This window comes from Helicoverpa zea, chromosome 5, assembly GCF_022581195.2.
Source record: "Helicoverpa zea isolate HzStark_Cry1AcR chromosome 5, ilHelZeax1.1, whole genome shotgun sequence".
NCBI lineage: Eukaryota > Metazoa > Arthropoda > Insecta > Lepidoptera > Noctuidae > Helicoverpa > Helicoverpa zea.
Genome location: NC_061456.1, coordinates 10,366,029 through 10,389,896, shown reverse-complemented (window position 1 = coordinate 10,389,896; position 23,868 = coordinate 10,366,029). Strand labels below are relative to the sequence as shown.

Genomic DNA, 23,868 nt, shown 5'->3' with positions numbered 1-23,868 from the left:
TTCTTGGAATAACTCATATTTAGTTAACTCGGTTTTACTTATTAAATGTTTCCCGCCGCTTCCCTCGCGTCCCGTGGGACTAACTGTATCCGGATAAGTATGTTGCGGGGGGATAGTGTAGCTTCCCAACAGGGAAGGAATGTTTCAAATCATGAAACAATCAATGAAACAACCAAATAACACCCCTTCATTATATTAGTATATAATTACAAATTGTGGCATCAAGTTAAAATATTTACATAGTTCCAATAATTACTTACCAAACGAATGCTCATTTATTTATTGATATTCCTACAGAAAATATTAAAAATACGTATCTCAAAATCTTTCTTCAAAAAATTGTCAAAAACAAAGATCTTCAATTTCTTAAAATTCCTTTGAATTTTGAAGCTTTCAAATTCATTCATTTATTTTAACTAAACGAAGCGTGTCCCTTCCAGATATAAATTAAGTATCGCGTCAATTATGTCAACCACGTTGTTGAACCGAACTTTTGAAAATCGTTTGGGTAGATAATACACTGTGTATTAATAAAACATTGCAAACAATTTATGTGCAGTATTTTTGGGAAGACATAATATTTTCAATTTTTCATATTTTCATCATGATCGTCCATGATCATTAGTAGTTGCCTAATTTCCTCCTCTTCTCAAGAAAAAGTTATTCTGGATTTGTTCAATAAAGAAATACAAATAAAGCCTGTGAAGTTAATCAAACATGAATATAACGACTGTGATATGACATGCCTGCCTACGTTATGATACTGAAACTACAGCTATCATATTCCTTGAAAGTCACACAACTGGTATTACAAACGCGAAAATTCAGAAGCATAAATGCATGTACAATGCAACTAAGCTAACACCCCTATTAGCCCCAAAAACAACTCTCTGATGGTACAAAAAATAGCAACCCTCTTTGCAATAAATCCTTTTTACAACTCGCAATAATCCACATTCATGATAACTGGCCATTTCATGTCACAGACATGTTCTTTTTTCTTTTAATTTATTCGACTCGTTTAAATTTTCCCGCGTAGGAGGGAGGAGGGGGAAATAAAATGAAAATATGTTGGCGATGGAATGAAAACATCGGTCACCGTGGATTAAAGGTAGGCTCTTTACAGCTGCGGATTCTAATTAATAGGAATGTTTTTGACTAACTGTTGTTGTTGTTGTTGTTTTAATGGAAATAATAAAAATATTACATACATGTTGTGTAATTTATGAGGCCCACACAAATTGAGGAGGAGTTGTATTATCAAAAGCACTTGGTATTATTGGGAATATGTTTATCTTAATTTATAATGGCATGCAGTTTAATTTTTGGAAAAGCAGCTGTTCTTTAAGGAGATCAGCTATGTTTAAAGTTCTTACTCTATATTCCGTCATTCTCATAGTCTGATGGAACGGCAATTTGACACGATTGGAGAAAGACCACGCGCTGAACCGATAGATTTACGTTCTAATTATAAATACCTATGTGTGAGTATGTTTTAGGGAAAAAATCACCACAACGCAAATTGGACCATATCATCGAGAAATAAGGCTATAAATAGAAAATCGAACCACCTAATTATTCAAATCAATCACCAGGAACCACGCTCCATAAATACCAGGGGTGTCAAACATAAAATTCCAATAAAACCGACCAGGATCGAGCCCAATCCCTGCCAACCTTAACGTTATCACGGCGAATTTATGAGTGCAATATGAGCACGGAGTAAAGAAAGAGGAGAGGAGATACCATAACTAGGTCAGGCGCCTTCTTGTAGGTCAAGTAACGTACGGTAAGAATGTCAGTAACTATAGCTAACGAGGTGGCGTTCGGGTTCCCTGACAAATGAAGCCCAATCTGTCAAAGATTGGTCTTGATTGATTTGCGATTTTGATTTGAAAATAATTAATAAGAGAATTCCATAGAAGGCATGTGAGATCGTAGCTAGTAGGCAACTTTCCTCGTTCACCCGCGTTTTGGCGCGCTACGTTCTTAGATTGTGCTTTATGACATCTCCGCTAGTCATTTTGCTCTCCATGGTGCAATATGAGAGAAAGTTTCTGTCATCGTCAGAGGCAACAATATTTGGAGCACAAGTTATTCATAGCCCATGTTTTGTTTATCTGGGAAGATAAAAGACAACTGGTATAACTCTTGGCGTAGAAAAAATATGCTGTTCGTGTAAGAAGTGAGTTCAATTTTTAAGTAGCTTGGTTGTGGGAAAGATAAACTTTGCCCATAAATGATTTGCTTGGCTGTAAAGAGCTCGCCATGGATTGGATCGCTTTACTTTTTTGAACACAATCATGTTTATAAAGTATCACAACAACATATTCTTAGCCTGAACTGTCCCACTGCTGGGCAAAGTCCTCCCTACTTCGTCTCCACACCTTTCGATCCTTCGAGTGTTCCCACCAATTAGAGTTGTAGTCATGTAGGTCATCTCGCCATAAGTAAAATAAATAAAATTCATTAATTTGTAAGCAAATATACATTAATTTTTCTTTCCTCCAAAACTATAAATCCCTAACATAATCATAATAAATATTAGGTATGTATATAGGTACCCACATTTCATTACGAACTTAGCTTCCCGCTGGATTTATTCAAACGAATTATATTACCTGGTAATGTTAGCAGAAAATCCTGAGGCAGTCGACTGACAGTTGAACCGAAATTTGGAAAAAATAAATAAAAGAAAATCGTGAATTCAAACAAAGTTTTCAGTCGTCCTGATACCGGCCAAACACCTGATCATTGTAATGTGCGTACTACCATTCATCGTCATACTGATTTATGAGCCCGAACAAACTATCGGCCGACTAAAAGTTTGTAGTGTACGTACATGTGCTCTAAGTATAAACACCAAATTCTTTTCATAATAAGTCCACAAGGTAATAATTTTATGAAAATTACACGTGTCGATATCAGGTAAATAATTCACTAATATTATTAACGTCTAATGTTACTAATGCTGTTTATTTAGGAATATTGTGACTTGTAAGTCAAATAGAATGGATATAATTACGAATTATTTTACTAATAGTGGTCTCTTGTGAAGAAATAGCTTTACCTACGCATTCGGCTAAAAATATTTGAATTCCTTCCTAGGACAATTAACATCACATGAAACTCTATTTATCTCTGTTTTGCCGAAAACGTAGGATCTCACCACGTAGTCTAACGAGACATAAGTAAAATACAAGTATGATTCCTATTCAAGGAAACATAATTTAAGAGCCAATGCACACTACAGAATAAATTTTAGTCCAACACTTGTTCAGCATGATACCCGATCCTTGTAGTTTGCGTGCATTTAATCTCCATATTGATTAAAGTCCGACTAAACTACCAGAAGACAAAAAGTTTGGAGTCTGAAGCAAGTCTAACTTATACAGTAAAACAGTCCGTTTTTGCCTGCAATTTGACTACAAACCAAAGTCAAGTCTATGGTACGCTAAATATATTTCTAACTCGAGCACTGAACTTGACTTCACAAGGCAAGGCAACCCGCCAGAAACGATTTAGATAAGCTACTGAATTCTGATGTAACTTCTGAAGAAATGTTTCGGATACTGACTCATATATTAATACTAGGATTCTAATATTGGAAATCAATGGAATTTCTATGGCTGAGATAATGATAATGACGGGTAATATAAAAATGAAAAAGTTTTTTGATACCATTTTATTCTAAATTGCTGAATAGATATTAATGAAAATATGGATAAAAAGTGACGTTGAGGAAAGAGAACGACTTCGTTAAGACCTTTTTTTATTCGTGAAATAATATTTTCATTAGATGACAGGGAAGCATGGAAGACATATTGCGCAAACCCCAAATAAAATTGGGAACAGGGCATTAAAAAGAAGAATAATATTTTCCCTAGGTATGCTAAGTAAAACTACGATAAAATGCTAGTATAATTAAAGATGTAAGATGATAAAAAACTGCATCATCTATATTTTTAGACCTACTTCCTAGATTCCATTTTCACAGATGACAAATTATAGCCGATCACATTTGCGTCACTTTCCATATGTTTGCTCTTGTCAATTTATTTTTACCGTCCAATTTAATATTACGACTGAAAAGTATTATATCATCAAACGGAGTCCTCATAAACAACCAGGAAATAACTAAAAGAAGCATGTCTACGGATACTTTAATTTCTTATATAATGATTATAATGTTTTTACTAATGTATGTTGTTTTTAAACTATCAAAGAAACACGTAAAATTGTGTTTATTTGTGTATTCACTGTGTATATCATTCGGATCATTTATTCATTTGTGTTTCTATGAAACAAACAAAAACGTCTTGTGAATTTCTATTTGTGAACAAAAATTGGTAGATATTAACTGTGAAAAAGAATCACAATGTACAGTGTAACTAGACAACAGAGGTACAAAAAATACGTAAGGAGTTATATTACTTCAGAATTGCAATTATTTACCGCGAACAGAAAATTAAAATAAATTTACATTTCAATAAGTATTTAAGAAGCTTTACCTATATTATGTAATCTATATAAACAGGATACAAAGTGGACTGTATCACGGAATCTCGAAGTTCAAAATGCCGAAGTACTGAAGCCATAAAGTACACAAGATCGATGCACGTGACTTAGAATGTACGCTACATCGAAGTACTGAATTGCGAATGTTCATGATACCGATGTACGGAATATCGAAAGTTTGTTATAGCGAAGTACGTGATTGCGATTGTTCTGAATCCCGATGTACGGAATATCGAAAGTTTGTGATACCGAAGTACCTAATATCGAAGGGTTTAAAATCACGGTATCTGCGGTAATTGGTAATATCAACCGGAAATGCTTTAAATATCGTATTTTGATCAATTTCCAGTAAAAAATGCATTGCTTTAATGTACTTGTGTTAAATCTACGAGATCTTATGTTGTTATTCCACGACTTTGTTTTCGATTTCTGTCGTGGTTCACATTTATTCATCATTATTTGCCGAGCCTTTCCCAACAACCACCCACCCACCTAACATTGTATTGAGGTCTGCATTATATTGAGCCTAGCCTTTCCCCAACAACAATGTTGGGGTCGGTCTACGAGATCTTATGTTGTCGCTCCTTGTAAAACATTGATGCTCCCCTGGCCCCAATACAATGCTGAAAACAAAAAGTGTATATAATATATAATGCAGACCTCAATACAATGTTAGGTGGGTGGGTGGTTGTTGGGAAAGGCTCGGCAAATAATGATGAATAAATGTGAACCACGACAGAAATCGAAAACAAAGTCGTGGAATAACAACATAAGATCTCGTAGATTTAACACAAGTACATTAAAGCAATGCATTTTTTACTGGAAATTGATCAAAATACGATATTTAAAGCATTTCCGGTTGATATTACCAATTACCGCAGATACCGTGATTTTAAACCCTTCGATATTAGGTACTTCGGTATCACAAACTTTCGATATTCCGTACATCGGGATTCAGAACAATCGCAATCACGTACTTCGCTATAACAAACTTTCGATATTCCGTACATCGGTATCATGAACATTCGCAATTCAGTACTTCGATGTAGCGTACATTCTAAGTCACGTGCATCGATCTTGTGTACTTTATGGCTTCAGTACTTCGGCATTTTGAACTTCGAGATTCCGTGATACAGTCTACAAAGTGGTTTCCTGAAACTAATATTTGGATTAGGTCAAATATTGTACTTACAGTTTGCAGGATGTGGCTTCATGTGGCGGGATTTTTGATGACAAAATATGCTCCTCCTAGAACAAAGAAAGAAAAATACTCATGTCATACAAAAGGAAAATACATTATTTAGAAAATAAATAATTAATAACTATTATTTTTCGGCTTTATATTGTCTTACAAATAAAAAATACATAAATCTCAAGTAACAAGGACACCTGAATTACTTTCAAACATCAAACGAAAGACGCCACGACTAGAAGTTTCTGTCAAAATAAAAACATTTCCTATTTTACAAATTGACTGCAACATTAAACTTGCAACAACTGTAACAGTACTACAACAATTTTAATGAATGAAATCCGAGTTGTTCCACGCTAAGAGATCAGTCGATTTTAGTAGCTTTGAGGCATCTGTTACCTATCACTGTTATTCTATAAGTAGCCAGCGTTGGCTATTTTTGTCCTAGTTGTATTCAATTTAAAATTGTTGTTTGTTTAATTCATCATCATCACCATCATCCTCCTGCCCTTATCCCTGTTTGTTTACCTATCCACTTATAAAAATATGAAAAATTTTCACACAACTTCAATGTGATACTGACTCTGAAAATATAGTTTATTCTCTATTCAAGCGCTCTGAAAAAAAATTGCGTACAAATTGGACTAGTTGTTCCCGAGATTGATGCTTTATTTATGATACAAATAACGATTCTTTAGTCAATAGAAGATTTCTATTGCGCAAAATAATAAAGATTTCCGAAATATCTCCTTCAAATATCAGTCTTCTTATGTTTAACGTCACTCCAAAGGTATAGAGTTCCTTATATCATCTGACATTAAAGGCTGAATCACTTTTGACATACATATCTATAACTATGAAGTCCCCACCGTGTTACGTGTGCGAGTCCCCAAATGCACGTATTATGCGAAGGGGGAATGGGGACTTAGCGGAATGCTTTCCGTAAAGTGCTGATGTAGGACCGTCCTTGTCAGTTGAGGGTGAAGATTATTCCTCGTAAAAATTGTGTTGATATGTGCATTGAAGTGACCGGATTCTACATTGGACTGATGCTAGTGAGTTTAGTTACGAAAAATCGTTAGTAGTTATGCTGAATAATATGGTCAAAGCTTTTAAAATGTTACAAACATTTAGGTAAACTTTAAAGGATCCATAGATAGTCCAGACTTGTAGAAATTGCAAAGAGAAGTCGACGCTATTTTTACCTATTATATACCTATAAGTATACTAATAGGTATTAGTCTTTGCCTATTTTGGTACCGTGGGCTAGTTAAAATGAAAAGCTTCTTCCGCATAATTTGTAATTACGTCCCTATCTCTATTTAGGTTCTATCACAGAGATTCCGAAATGCTGAACCATTTCTTCCAGAAGCAAAGTTATTTTTTATTTCATCTCGTACCTTGAAAACATCAGCGACTTTACAAGCCGCGGATATAAAACGTGGCATATACCTGGGATCAATCTTTGTCACACATTTTATACGCCATCCATAGAGAACAAAATGACTAGCAGAGATGTCAACACGCAAATCTCCTAAGAAAGTAGCGGGCCAAAATGCAGGTGTTCGGGGGACGAAGAACGTTACTAGCTTCGCCCTTAAACATCTTTCATTAAACCGGCTTATTATTTTCAAGATAAAGTATCCAATCAATCAAGACCAATCTTCGACAGATAAGTTTTCATTTAGTAACTGAGCACACCTACCGTAAGTTGCTTGACCTACAAGAAGGCGTTGACTTGACCTACCATCCTTATGGCATCTCCGCTATCATTTCTTCCTCCGTGGTTCATCCTTGAATGACGCATCTATTGTCACAATTTGCTTGTATTGAGGAAGTAAACCCCTTTTTTCTTATTCACTGAATTTTCGTAGGAAAATCCAACACGTCTGTTACTATCCACATAAGGTGTTTTGTGTAGTTTCAGATATATTATGTTTTTTTCTTTGTTGCTAGTCCCCCAAATGTTTCCTGTTTGTGTGTTCAATGTATTTGTAGCGAAAACCAAATTGACTAATAAAGATTGAGATTCCATATGAATTTTACCAACGATTTTTCCTGAAAAAACTGTCTCTCCCGACATTATTTTCAAATTGCTTATTATTTTATTTACTGACACAATATTCTGATCATTATTTAAACAGCCAGTACCAGTGTGAGTAACAGCCAGTTTCTTCATAAAAAAGTAAAATCCAAAGGGTACCTAATGTCATAAAGTAAAAGTAACGGTCAAATTCGATTTTTCAAGGCTAAAGTAACAGCAAAACTAATACAAAACTAATAGTTAACATCTTGAAAAACCCAATTTGACCGTTCATTTTACTTTATGACATTACTTTGGCTTTTACTTTTGATGAAAAAACTGGCTGTAAGTGTATACGAAATCCTCCAAATATTTGTTCAAAAACACAAAACAAAAGGCGATCAAAAACAAATGAAAACCTCATTTTCAATAATGCTCGATCTGCTATCAACCTCTTTAAAGCCTGCAGTACTTAATACAATAGATATGCATCAAAGCCTCGCATTTAATATTACAGGCTGCACCAGTAGGCTTTACTGAACACTTAAACCGTATATAGTAAACCGTATATACCAGGTGTTCTTAATACCGTCAGTTCACAAGCGTTCCCTTTGAAATTTATTATCAACTAGAGCTTGGAGATCAATGACTGTATCGTATTTAGGCTTGGATTAACTTCATCTATGTGTGTATGTAAGTATGTGCTTAGTAGGATAATCTGAAGACATTGTTGGTGTTTATTAAATAGATTATTTGGAATGTCTATTTTTTTTATTTAGCCTGTATTTAGATATTTTTTCGTGCGCCTGTTTAAATTCTTGCTTTAACTTAAAACTAACTTTTATAGAACGTGAATATGAAATAGTTATGGTGATATAATCTTGGAGAGAGTTAAAGACCTAAAGCTAGCATTCCAGTCGGTACATTGTGGACTCGTAGTGGACAAAAGATTAACGTGCTTCAATTTCTGGCCAAATCTAGAGACTACGTATCTTATCATTACTACAAACTAGGCCCACTTATCCAGCCTGACAGAAACAAAAAAATCCGAGACCTAAAAAGTTACATTCCGTCTTGGCTCCGTGGCAATCAAATTATTCACAATTTACCCAAACCCTAGTTTATATAAATATACACAGCTGATGTTTACTTAAAATACCCGCACACTGGAGACTAAACAGTCGGCCGACAGTTGACCCGATGGTTGGCATTTTTATTTTATTTTAAGAAAATCTTTATTCCAATCGCAGTTTACAGTCGTATTGATACCAGCTAAATACCTGATCTTTGTAATGTGTACTAACATTCATCTTCATACTAATTTATGAGCCCAAGCAAACTAAGCAACCCCAGCGGGGCCCAGCAGGGCCAAAGCCTGCCGGGGCGGCGGGATTGTTCTGAAGAGTTACCACGACGGTTTTTAGTCGGTAAGAGTCTGACACTCCCTCACCGCGGGAGGTGTCATTTGCTGATATTTAGCGTCGTTAAATCGCTGGATGGACCTCATTAAAGCTACAACAGAAGCGACTGCGGTACAATGTGTTCGCGATGCCGAAAACCGGCAAAAATGGAGGGGCATCGTGCGACGTGCAGCGGCCCTAAAGGCTCCCGACGACAGTGCGCCGCAACCCTGCCCATCAACAGCCACGACCACTCTGTCAAGAGTGTCCGACTGAGAAGAGCGTCGTTAAAAAAAAAGCCCAAGCAGACTATCGGCTGACTAAAAGTTTGCCGTGTGCCTAACTCCCTATACCAACTTCACCTCGTTGAGACGTCAATGGAACCGTTGTTTTCCTTTTAATTAGTACAACAATGTATTATTGAGGTTTTATGATCATTGGACGGAATAATTGAAGGCTTCAACAAGGGTTCTCATGTTATTCATATGTATATTATTTTGGGCTGTACCTATGTTATTATGAACACAAACAATACAGTTGCGTGTATCTGTTATTATTAACACAAAAACATTCTTAGTATGTGTACAAAGGGTTTTTGTATTTAATTAATGTGGCGACTAAGTTTAGCTAAGCTTAGATATAATTCCCAGTTTGGATTAAAAAACAATCGTTTTGGTTACGGATGATAATTTTTATCATAGGTATTAAAGCCTCATTGAAAAAACACGACGATAGTTTTAGAAGTCAGGCAAAATGAAGTGGTTTTTTAAATATAGAAACTGTACATTAGGCCTAAACATGACGAAAACATTCCAAGCAAGAATTTCTTAGGTCCCTGGACACTACTAAGTGGACAAAGACAAAATGTTTTAATAGCAAAATACGATTAGTTGTTTAAAAACTTTTCCGCCCGCTCTGCTTTGGTGAAGTCCTGGCCTTCATCAGCCATTGGTAGTATTTTATACGAATACTTATAGGTATCTCTTTCGTTTGTCAAATGAGACGGTAATCTGACATGGACAGGAAAAGATTAAGAACACGAAGAAGCTTAGTGCCTGAAGCCATTAACCATCAAAGCTTATAGGATTCCGATATCGACTGTCAAAGGACCGGCCCTGAAGGCTGGTAGTGGCATTTATCTGGCTTTTTTGTAGGGTAGGGAATCATTAGATGACCCGCTGTGGTTAGTCAGTGAGAGTTTTAGACTTTTATAGGGTAATATCGAACTATATTCCTTTTTGTTCTAGAGCCTAGGTCAAACTCTTTCGATCAATCCCACGGTTTTATATAAATACGCTTTCACACTGTGTCCTAAATATTACGAGTGTCAACAAACAATTGACAACTACCAGTTCAAATGATGACACCTAAAACCGCGTGATAGGTTTTTGTTTCATGCGGAAAAAAGTCGAGCGTATACGCGCGACAAAATACGCCATAGTGAATGCGCTGTTATGTCTTGCAACAGTGACCATATAAAAATATCAAGGGCAGATATTTGTAAAAAGAAAATACTGAGTAATTTATACTTAGTACAGTCTTAGCCCAGTCCAATTATAAATTATTTTCCCTACAAAATGAGTGCTCAGGGAGTGGGACCTAGGACCGAATTTCAAAATAGTATTAAGTTAGGAACAATAACTGAAATAGAGCCGTACTAGAGAGAACCTTTTTGAAAACATTCTTATTATAATATCTAAGTACACAATTTAATTTCAAAAATTCAGATTAGTTCAGAAAATATTAATGAGAAAGTAAAGAAACGTAGCTTATAACTTATAGCTTATATAGCGCAACAGAGAAGCGAGTCGAACCCTTAACATCCAGTGGCGAGGTGTACCTATCAGTCATTGCAAGCTACCAAAATATCTGGGTGTAACTCTTGACAGGTCGCTCACTTTCAGGAAAAACTGCGAGAATATCAAGCAGAAAGTTGCCTCCCGCAACAACCTGTTGCGAAGGCTGACGAGCACGACCTGGGGAGCCTCACCAACGGTGCTGCGAACCACTGGCCTGGCACTCTGCTACTCCGCGGGCGAATATGCGTGCCCAGTGTGGAGTCGTTCCGTTCACGCTGGGCAGGTGGATGTAGCACTGAACGAAACGTGCCGCATTATAACTGGCTGCCTCAAGCCGACCCCGTTACAAATGCTGCACCCACTGGCCGGCATTGCCCCACCAGATGTTCGCAGAAGCGTAGCCTCTGGCATCGAGAGAGCCAAACTCGAAACAGACCAACGACACCCCATGCACAATTACACCTCTGTGCCACAACGGCTTAAAAGCCGCAGGGGTTTCTACAAAACCGTTGCTCCTGTCGATGGTGAGGCCTCTCGTGCCAGACGGGATCTTTGGCGATCGAGGAGTTTACTGCCCTCCCCGTTTGTCCCGCTCTTAGAAAGTCTCCCTCCTGGACACGATCTCCCGAGAAGAGTCTGGCAGTCTCTAAACAGACTCCGAACACAGGTAGGCCGGAGCAAAGATAATCGATCCAGGTGGGGTTTCGCGGGCGGGGCGGACCTTGGGTGCGAGTGCGGGGCTGCCGTGCAGACGATGTCCCACCTAATCGCATGTCCACTGTGCCCTGAAACCTGCTCGCGGGAGGACTTAATGAGCGCATCCGGCCGTGCTCTCGCTGTGGCGGAATATTGGGCTGACATAGTGTAGTCTCATATGACATGTCATCGACTCGAAAGAAGAAGAAGAAGAAGAAGAAGCTTATAAAACGTTGAGAATAATTTTAGTTGAGATAATTTTTCAAGAAGGTATCTATTATAATTGAATTTAATTTCTTCAATTGGTTAAAAATCTAACTCGTCATTTCATCAGGACTCCAACCATAAAGCGAAACCAACATACAGACTCACATGCTTAAATATGATATTCGTAAGCATTTTATTCAAAATATTCTATTAGGTAAATAGGTAATCCTAAGCTTAGTAGCCAGCTTTGATATAAGTCTGGAATCCTTATTTGTACTCAACTAACTTTGTGAGATTAGGTACCCGTATTAGGTTGATTCAAGCATTTGATTCAACCAATCAAAGTTAACCGAATCTAGGTATATTTACTTCAGATAAGAGAAATGCTTGAGTATTTTTCTAGAATACCTGAGAAACCACTTCTTGGAAAAATCTAGCCTAATATAATAATATTCGATATCATAATCAAGAGTCTCTCGTGAGCGGTCTTATTTCTAAAACCTGGAATATATTTTCGTTTAAAACATTATTTAGGAAGAGTGTTGTTTAGATAAGATGAAAAAATGTATATCAATCATAGTTGTCTAGTCTTCGACGCACGCTATCGGGTGATAGTGATGCGGAGAAGAATTTTGACACTTAATATTAAAAATCTATATATTTTCTTATAAATTTTAATGCAGATTAATGTATCACACTTATCGTATTTTGGTAATATTTCCAGCCACAGGCATCATCCCATTCATTATCCTAGCTAAATCTATTTAAAAACAAAACACTATCAAAGAATTCAAAACAACTTCAAAGTAGCTAACAGTTATACAAGGTGTTGATTTGCATTTGTGCCATACTTCAGGAGGAGGACATAAAATACGTAAATAATCGATTGGAATTACAGTAGACGGGAAATAGCTAATATGCACAGCTTTTTTTGTCATTGTAATGTCGTAGTATTTCAGAAGTAATCCACTTTTATGAATGAAATGTATGAATAATCGTTGCGTATGCTTTGTGTTTGCGTTTGTGTGAGAGCACAGCACGGTTTTAAGGCCAGGAACACACGCGCCAAGTTTAAATACGGTTAGATGACATTGACGGAATTCCGAAAAAAAATAAATAAAAAAAAATTACGTACCAATTTTTTTGTTGATTTGGGTCGATAATCATTAGCATAATTACGTCCTTGAATGTGGCACGGATGCAAATCAACAGCTTGTATAAACAGCCAGTGACATTAACAGATCATTTTTAAAACTGGTAACACTTTGTTTACAAACATGGGGAAAACCCCATGGCCTTCGCATTTATCTACACCATAAACACATAGATTTACTCATAACCGTTAACACGTTGTATCTGCTATAATATTTAGATATTATTGTTCAGTTTATCATCAGTATCTATGTTGTGTAATAAAGCCGTAAATGTAGGATTAGGTTCCACAATATCTATTGAAGTTTAATTTAAAACACGATGCAGTTTACAATATTGGTTAAACTTAGTTAACTGGCCAATAGATTCATACGAGTCTCACACTCAGCGCTGAAATAATTTTTCAAATCGTTTTGATGGGCCCGGTGGACTTAGTATTATTGCGGTCGATAAAACAAACAAACTTGATGTTCAACTTTATGAAATTACTATAGGCAGATTTACTAGATTAAGCTTCTAAGCATGAGCAAGATATTTATCTAGATCTCTTAGACTCAAATCAACTGAAACACATTTTTGTATCATGTCTCTATACTACTTCTGTTTTATTTTTCAGCCATCACACCAATGTAACCCTCTCTTCTTCCCCCAGTTAGACATATAAACGTCTAACTACATTGCTATGTAAAGAAACGTCGGCAACTAATAAACAATATTCCTAAGGGAAATGAAGTAAATCAAACCAGTAAACGCGGGAAGTTGAAGCAAGCAGTGGTTCCGGTAATACAGATTTGTGGTGGAAAACGTTTTCCTTTCTGTTAGTTTTGTATTGACAGATATATTTTTCATATTTACTTAGGTACATTAAATTATGAATGAAGGAAGGATAATGATGATATATATTTGTTTGCAATTCATATTAAGAATATAGTTATGTAATTTAAATGCTTAGATTGTGAGGACCTATACATTACTTATTGAAACAACTGAAACTTTAAAATTAAGTCATTTAAGCAAACTTTAAAAACCCAAATCCTTAGAGAGATTAATCACACTAACAACCAGAACACTCAAAGGAAAGGAAATAAACCAATTGCACATTAATAAACAAAATCCAATCGCAATATTAATGCTAAACAAACATTCCGTTTGAACATGCGCCAGCGCCGGACATCCGACTACAATTGTTTACAGTCTTGTGACTGGATCAACATGTTACTGACATATTGACCAACAGATGGTACATTAGGTTGGTTACATACATCCGATCGAATTCGGTGAAAATGTACCGAATTCCGATTCAGTCCTTTCGTATACTACGCAAATCTGGAACACTCTCTAAGTGACTTCTGCAATAAGAAATCAAATAAATATATGTATGTCGACTGTATCGTCTACGTAGCTGCTTACAAAAATCTATGTAATTATGACAGCATCTCAGGGACTGTAGGGACTTAGGACTTAGCCTAGGTTAAAGAGAGAGAAAAGTCTTTAGTAGCCTAGTGCGTGCGACCGGCTTCAGGCGTCATTATGCACAAAGCGAGAAATATAGGTATCTATTTATGTCTACTTTACTATTACGTTACTATGGCTACTTTGTTCCATCAATAAAGTTTGCGAGAGAAATATGGGATTGAGGGTTAGCGCATTCAGTACGTAAACTACCATACAAAGGGTTCCCCGAACCATATACTTCCTTGCAATCGGATCGGATTCGGATCGGATGGCGTGCGTAACCGCCCTTAACGTGACACACAGGAAAACGTGTTCGAAATACACAAATATACCGAGAACTCAATAAAAGTTAATTTGAAATTTCATTTCCTTCATGAAACGGTCATATTGATTTTTTTAATTCATCTCTGATTCACTGATTTATAATTACTGTTGTATGCTTCGTTTATGATGGCGTTTTAATAAGAATCTGTTACTCATCTGTTGGTAGGTACGATTCATGTTAATGCTCTTTTAATAAGATTTTTTGTTGATATTTTATGAAAATGGATTTCAAGCATTTTTCAAAACTCTAATTGATTATTAACACAAAATTGTTTACAGATTCGAAAGTTGAATCTTCCATCAAAGCAGGTACGTTTGTATATCTGTTATTCAGGTTAAACACTTGTCTTCACACTAATTTATACCTAGAAAATCTTAATATCGCTAGTTTAATAATGTTTCTAATCTACCTACTTAACTCACTAATTGTTAATTGTGAGCTATCCAGTTTCTAGAAAGGAAGATTTATAGTTATTTTTAGCTATCCCTATTACGAAGTCAAGATTGGCTGTCGGAAAAGATCCCTTGAAAAAAGAATTATGGTAAACGAACCGGGCTCTGAAGAACTTCATAAGGATCTAAAAATTAAGGTCCTTTGTAGATTTGAAATTGGAAATGCAAATCCAATGTTGACAAATGAAGATCAATTGACTTGAATTTCGAAGACCCCATTACTTCTGGGAGTAAATGAGGTCTTACTAATGATGGCTGAAAATCCCATGGAACCGCCATTACACTTTTGCATATTGAGAAAGCAAGGCGTTATTCGTTACCTTGATAGTGCATGAGGAACGAATCTTTATTGATTAGTGCTATTTAGTTTGTAATCTACGTATTAAAAATATTGCATAAAATACTTCAATGTTTTTCAATGCATGTTTTTTTTTTAAGTTAAACCTTTAAGTAGGAAAATCTGTAGTTCATCATTTGTTTCAGGTATAGAAGAAGGCCTTACACAAAAATCTTCCTCCCATCAATTAAATTCTCTAAGCCAAAACCGAGCATTCTAATACTGTTCGTCCTTGCAACACAAGGGCATGTCAACAAGTATTTGGTAGCAAACAACTCCTGGTAATACGAAATCCGTGTAGCAAAGCCAGTTGAGGTCATTATCGCTTCGACTGTTGAACTTATATAGGGGTTAATGAAGGAATATAAAGGTAAAACAAAGGAAGATGTTAATAATGTGTAACAGAAATATTTAATAGTAAAAGTTATTATGTACAAAATCCACTGCTAGTAAGTATATGCGAAAAGGGTTGCAATTACGCGGACATTTTAGAAATGTTTGCACGCAAATTGTTACCTTTTGATAGAGCGAGTAGAATAGAGAAACATGTGTGCACACCATGGAATTTTGCTGTACAACATAGCAGTAATCATATAATTATGACGTCCATTATATCATAAGCTGGGTAAGATTCAGGTTGTAATAGCATTCGGTTCTAGTCAAATGTATTCGCTCCAAAGTTAGCTACGACACTACTGCGTATGTACGTTGTACAAGCAACAAATGACTGACTTCAGGCGACCAAAGTAATTTGACAAAAACTATACACGCGACAAGGAATTACCGTCAAAATTCGAACGCGTGTATCTTCTTAATTAATTCGTTAATTTCATTTATTTTCCAAGAATGTAATTTCCTTATTTATAACTGTTTCATTAGCGTCCTGAGGGAACTTCACGCTTCAGGAAGAAAGCCTTTTACGTCCCCGAGGCCCCATCTAAAGATTAAATTGGTTGAATCTTATAACAACCAAAGCGTGACAAACAAAGTCACGTTCTTATAATTGAACTTTATTTAATGGACCTACATAAATGAGTAGGTACACCAGCTTCTGCCCGCGTAGTTTCACCCGCCTCCTGTGGAAACTACATACTCCGTGGACCCAGATAAAAATATATGTACTGCATAGCCTATTATAGCTTTCTTCAATAAACGGGCTATCTTACAATTAAATAAATTTTCGAATCTTTATAGTAGGTAACTTCTGAGATCTGAGCACCCAAACAATAACCTACACTGTTATATATGTCACCGGAAAATAAGATCCGTAAGTTTAAAAACCTAGGAAAATCCATCCAATATTATCTGGTACTCAAACGGCCTAAGATTCCTTCCCCCATTTATCTTCGACAAGTCCTTAAGTTGCATCAATGAGTCAAGGACAGATATCCTCGACAGAAGGACTTCCGAAGGGCAGTTAAGGATTACGCGGAATCAAACCGATTAAGCGCCCAAGGTCAAGGTCAAATTGGTATTTATTTAATTAAGAGAAACTAATATGGGGTTATTCCGTTTCGGCTATGAAATGTTTTGGCTTGATATCGGAATTTCGTGTTGAAGAACAGAATATAATGATGGTATTTTATCATGCAATTTGGGTGAGATATTTTATTAATACAGGCTTATATATTGATAGACATACTCTATTAAAGATTTTCCATTAGAAATCTCATAGAAGCAACAGTCAAGGCGCAATAATTTATCGCCCCGTTTAGGCCACGTGGACAAGATTGATTTACGCGAGTTGACGAATAAGTAATACACATTACATACAAATAGGCCCTAACTTTAAAATAAAAAAAGATACCGCATAAATAAACCCTCTGCTTAAAACTCCAGTCACGGTAGGGTTGTCTCAATACTAAGAATTACAATAAATTGTTACTTACAATAGTTTACAAAGCAAGTCTCCTTCGCTTCTTAATTACAAGAAACAAGTAACTTTACACTCTGTTCCCTTTAATTGCAAGGCAAATAAACAACATCTATTAATAGCATTATTATGTATGCCATTTTATTTCTGTCTACGAAATACGGATTAATTTAAAAGCGTCCTACCATTACGTAGGAACGCTCAATTTTAAATGGTCAAATGAGGTTGTTGTTCCAAACTTTACCGTTAAGAGAGCCAATTAAGCGATGTTACATAAAGTTCTCAATTGTCGTTACGTCTTAGGTAGGTATGATGCCTAAAAAATAAGTAAACAATCTGTTTTGTTCTAAAATAGGAAGTTTTTAGAGCCCAATAAAAACGGGGCTAATTCTGGAAAACTTCGTGGATTTAACGTGACTATGTAATTGTAAACATAACCTAAATGATCTTTTTTATTTTCTAAGCTCAATATTTTTAATGAAAGATAAAATACAAAAAAAAAACTTTTTTAAGACTTGTTTTCAATTAATTTAAGCCTAGACAAAAAATGCAAAATTATATTATGTTCAAATATATAATTAGTGAAACCCAAGAATATTTTTAATTGAAATAACTAGAAGGACGTCTTTCACGTTAGAAAATTACCTTAATTTTCTTAATTATAATTTGTTTCAATTCTCCAAAGCAGGATAACTTATTAAGGGCTGATTTTTCAATCGCCAGATAACTTCTATCTGAGGAATATTTTTAACGTTTTGACAGCTTTTGTATGGAAAATATGTCAAACCGCCATATTTATTCCTCAGATAGAAGTTAACTGATGATTGAAAAATCAGCCCTAAAAAGTTCAAATTATCTGTCGTTTTATTTCATACCTACACGTGTAATAAATATTATAAAAGCATGCAGCGGTTATGTTATTTTTTATAGCGAGAATACAAATAAAAAGTATAAAAAGACTTATTAGAAGACAAAAGAAGGCAACAAACAAACTAACCATTCCTAATAATCTATCTTTTATTTTCCTTAAATGAGCACGTAAATGTCGGTCTTGCGCCTGATCTCTCTCCGGTCGTGTCGGATTGCCGTCCCATCGGGCTATGAGAGTGAAGGAATAGGGAGTGCACCTGTGTCTGCGCAAATGCTCGTGCACTATAATATGTCCTACGTATGTAGTTGGCTAATCTCCTTAAATGAGAACAGCCGCCGTGGCCAAAATCGGCCGTAGACGCCCCATTATTTTCCTTATCAGATATAGGAATTTGACTTGTATGAGGCTAGTGTCAAAATTATATCTTGAGTAATCAAATCAGTAGATAGATTGAATATTGGAATAGCCCTATTGTGTGTATAATCTATTCAAAGTGAGGAAGTACTGATTTGAAATGTGTTTTTGATTGATTGCCATTTAATCAATCTGGAGCGTTCCAAGTAATTAACCCGTGCCTCACCCTTAGAACTTTCTAAGATTGGAATAATATTATGAAAATACTGCCGCTACTTCCATTCGTCTCTTGAATCTAATTAATTTTATTTTAAGAACAATTTATAATCAATAAAGTTAAGACTTTACTTTCTAATTGAAGCGTAGTGTAAGATTATCACACCCTAATTATTTTTCACGGCCTTTGTAAATTCTTTAAGGGAAATAAACTTTGGAAAATTCGTTAAAATAGGAATATTTTAATTGAAGTCTGAGAAAACTTTGAAAATTAGTCAAAATGGGAAGACTTAACTCTATGGCAATTTTATCACAAAAAAGGGATCACAAATTATGGTTCAACTATGAAGAACCTTATAACAGTGAAAATAGAAAATTGGACCCAAAACTTGACGCACTTTTAAATTGCCAACAAAATGGATCTTTTGTTGCGGCATGAATAGCACAAATTGTGTTAAAAGTATACCTAGCCTGTTATATTTTCCCATTCTCTACTAGAAATTTTCACAAAGGCATTACAAAAGATAGGCCAATACTTTACAAAAACCTATTGTCATGATGTCCTCCTAGCCGATTATCGGCTACGACGGCTGTTCTCACGTAAGGAGATTAGCCAACTACGCAGGACATATTATAGTGCACGAGCATTTGCGCAGACACAGGTGCACTCACTATTCCTTAACTCTCATAGCCCGATGGGACGGTAATCCGACACGACCGGAGAGAGATCAGGCGCAGGACCGACATTTACGTGCTCTCCGATGCACGGGTGTATCAATCACCAACTTCCAGGCTCCGGGCTGCTTTGTGAAAGTCTTCTAAAACCCACAAAGCGATTTCGGCCCGACTCGGGAATCGAACCCGAGACCTCGTGCTCAGCAGCCGCACTTGCGACAGCTAGACCAACGAGGCAGTCAAAAACCTATTGTCATACGGTGGTATGAGCGTCAAGGCACATATGATAACAATGTCTAGCAATTTTATATCCCCTTTGAATCTGGCTTTCATAAAAAATCATTTACAATTTATTAGTAGCGTAACTACTTTATCCAGAATAAATAACAGACTAATAATTGTCAATTTTTGAAATATGTACGTAGGTACTTATTTTTTGGGATTTGACCAATAAACATTTATATTTCTTACGAATTTTTTAACTTTTCCACCTTTGTGCTATAAGGAAAATCCGCTAGTCTGAAAGTGCTGTTACTTCAAAAATCTATCGTCCGTAAACAAAACTACTGGTTTCTTGTTTATTATTGCGGCATTAGTGTGATTCCTACGTTTATTGCTTAAATAATAAAAGTCACACCAAAGAGTTGAAAATGTTTACCTCATTCAAAAGAGGTTGCGTCCTATTCTTGTCCAGTTGCCCAATATTACCTCTTTTCCCGCCAAATGTTTACAAAACGCCAGATGTAAATAATGAAACATTTTTAATGTTATTAAACAAGTTTATATTACAAACAGGAAATCTTTTTCAAGTTTACGATTCAACGAATTATCCTCAAGCAAGAATTCCTTTCCTGGGGGAACCATTTTTCATAACATTTTGAAAGCAATTTGGAAATGTTGTGAGGAACCGGTGAAACGGGTCATATGGCGGGTAGAACTTGTAGAAAATGTATTGTATTTTCTGTTTGTGGTAGATGTACCGCAAAAATGTGAGTAGATTGCTTGTATGTATCAACTTCAGTGGAACACGGAGTGTTATTTTGAAACTTAGGTAAAGGACAGGTAAAATATATAAGGTTATGCAATTTATTCGATGTTTTGGAGAAAAACAACAAATGTTATAAATAAGAATCATTTAAAAACTTTTCGTTTGTGCCTACAAACATCAGCCATGTTTATCAACAGAAAAGTTCCCAACAAAGTTCTTACCAATTAAAAAATGACTAAGCATTACAAACAAAAAAATCTTCAAAAACTTTCGACACGAATAGAACAGTGGTAAACAAACAAATGAATGGCAGAAACAAAAACAAAACAGTAGCGTATCATCCGTTAGTTGTAAAAGTCAGTAAGGCGAATTAGGTCATTGCGGTTCATGGAGTAAGGAAATATGAGAGATGCCATTATGCTGGTCGGTTAGGCGCCTCCTTGTAGGTCAAATTCGTACGGTAGGAATGACCAAAGCGATCAGTGACTAGTGAACTAACAAGGTGTAAGGATTCTTTGTCAACGATTTTTGGTATTACAAAAAAGGTTTGGATCCAATGAAGGCGAAAACAGTAACGTACCTCGTCCCCCCGTCATGTCACCCGCATTTTAGTACGCTACGTTCTTCGGCGATTTTCCGATATGGCACCTCCACTAGTTATTTTGTTCTCCATGTTGCGGTCCTCTCATACGAGAGGTCAAACATTACTTATGCGCAGTTATGAGCTGGACCCGCTATGGTATTGGGCTTCGGTATTTTTTTTTTTTTTGGAGAAAAGGACCGGCAATGTTGTAAAGGGTTATTTTATGTGCTACGAAGGTTGGCTTGCTTCTATGACTATTTGATAAGACGGTTAGGTTTTGAAAAAAGTTACACTTTGCTTTAGGTAACTTGGATTGTTGAAAAGAGACATAGTACTATATAAACATTATAAAAGGTATTTTATTTATTATGTAAGTATGCCTTTTATTTCTTACTACACTTACTTAAAAAAATTAGGACCAATCAAAACTTTTCTCGCGTCTGATATTTTTTTTCGTCATGCAGGAACACAGTGCGATTCATACAATTCAGATGTAACTTTGATGTTAGTGTTGCATCAATTCCATGAAACCCACAGAGTTTGATAGCGTACAAAAATAGGGAATTGCAAACGGAACGATTTTTTTACAAATTCTTGCTAAGGTTGAAGTGTTTTTTATATGAAATCTTTTTTTATTAACTTTATATAGAAAACTATAACATTTTTTCCACATTCTAGTAATATTTTTCACATTGTACGGTCGATCAAAAATAATTGGAACCACTTCCAAAACATATTTAAAGTTGAATTATAATGCATTCCAGGCCGTCCCCTAAAACGATCAAAAACATGCGTGTCCCACCATTTAATGTAAAAGTAAGTGAAACCCCACATTTCACATATCCCCCCTTAAGGTTACACTAGTCGATATTTTTCCCATACAAAGTTCGGAGTGCTTTTACTCTACATTGTGACATAATACATTCAAAATTAAACTTGATATCGTTTTATATTGTTATTAAGTTTGTCTGTACGGATTTAAAAAAAAATAAAAAAATCCCAGTAAAAAGTTATGAGCCAACAAAGTTCCGTTTTTCTAGACAATTTTAACGCAACTTTGAGTGTTAAAAAGTCCCATAAAACATGTAAAATCTCCAAAACGAAGTCCGCTCCGACATAGCTCAATTACTAAAGAGTTCTATAAAATTTATTTCAAATTGATTTATACAGTAGTTTTTTCAGAAAACGCTTTTTTCTGAAGCACTCTTCGTCTTTTTTTACGTACTCGTTTTGCGATGAATTGTCGTGCATTTCACTCAATAGCATTCCCCCCGGCAGAAGCGCGGGGCGGAGCGGAGAAAGACGCTTATACACACATGCTTATTTCCACAATTTTTACGTTTTGCACGATATTTTGTCGTGCAACTGTGCAAATTTTAGTGCAACTATTTGTTTGTATTGTTTTGGGCTCAGTCTGCTGCTGCGGCCCACGTCTTTCGTATCGTATGTGTGTAGACTATTCTCCTAGCGCTTATCGTACGTAAACATTACACTGACCCCCGGCTAAAACTCTGGATTTCGATACTACCTTCTTTATCTGTTTGACTTGGCACTGAACTTTGGACTTGTATTTTCGTTTGTGATTGGAATTGTTGGTTTGAGTGGAATAGTGGATACTATTTCAGTGAAGTGGTTTTCATTGAGTGCAAAACACGTGTGGAAAACAATAAGAAACAAGAAACAATGGGTAAGTAGTACAAGTTATCATACCTAAGCTTCCTTATTAGATAGGTTTACCTCTTACCTACTGTACGGTTCGCTTTGTATGTACACGGAAAATAAAACACCGGATTACAGTTGTAACACACTTAATCGCTCGGCGGTTCCCTCGGGCATGAGCGCGCCTAGCGACTCGCTAGCCACGCTCCCCGCCACCGACCGTCGCGCCATCTAGCGTGCAACGTTTATTATACGTAGTACACTACATATCTACCTTTTACAAAATTAGAAAAATGAAATGATTGTTGTAGCTTACTCATCAGAATCACAATACAACCAAACAACGTCAGACAAAATTTAATCAATTATTTTCAATCAATCCCTCATTTCCGTCGATCTCTGGAGAATTATTTGGACAAACTTCCCATTTACCCTCAACCTTCTTGAGATGTACAATGTTCCTACGAAGTCGCTTTCCATTTTCATCGTTTACTACTTCGACGTCATTACCGTCCTTATTGACGACTGTGTGCGGCGCATCATTGAACGTAGTAGACAATTTATTTTCCTTGATCATATTTTTTACGTATACTTTTTCTCCAACTTCTATATTTGATTCTGTGGCTTGTCTTTTCCTGTCTGCATACTCTTTGCCCTTAGTTTTCATGGTTGTATCTCTGTCTTTTGTTTCCAGATCTACTTCAGAAAATTCAATATCTACCACTGATGGTAGTTTGTCCCTGAATTTACGCCTGAAAAAAAGTTCACCGGGAGGTTTCCCGGTTACAGAATGAGGTGTACTATTATACATGGTCAAATATTTAAGCAAATCGTCTTGCCAATTAGACTTTTGAGTTTGACTTATACGTAAACGCTTTAATATGTCTCTGTTTTGTCTCTCAACCTCACCATTTTGTTGTGGCCAATAAGGAATGCTATGAAACAGCTGAATACCAAATTCTTTGCAAAAATTTTCAAAGTCTATACTAATGAACTGTCTGCCGTTATCGGCAGTTATGCTCACTGGTGTACCTAATCGAGAAAATATTTCTTTAAGTATATTGATTGTATGTGTTGAGTCAGTGTTTTTTGT

General features: G+C 36.0%; 1 protein-coding gene across 4 annotated transcripts in view; it reads right to left on the bottom strand.

Moving 5' to 3' along the window:
* Nucleotides 1–23,868, bottom strand: part of LOC124630777 (cardioacceleratory peptide receptor-like) — a 146,333-nt gene that overhangs the window by 91,107 nt on the left and 31,358 nt on the right. For 3 of the 4 annotated variants that reach the window (XM_047164773.1, XM_047164775.1, XM_047164777.1), the window contains exon 2: nucleotides 5,711–5,766. The exons of the other annotated variant lie outside the window; for it this stretch is intronic. The gene's annotated coding sequence lies outside the window, so the exon portion shown is untranslated. The remainder of the gene's footprint in view (nucleotides 1–5,710; nucleotides 5,767–23,868) is intronic. 4 annotated transcript variants of the gene reach the window in all.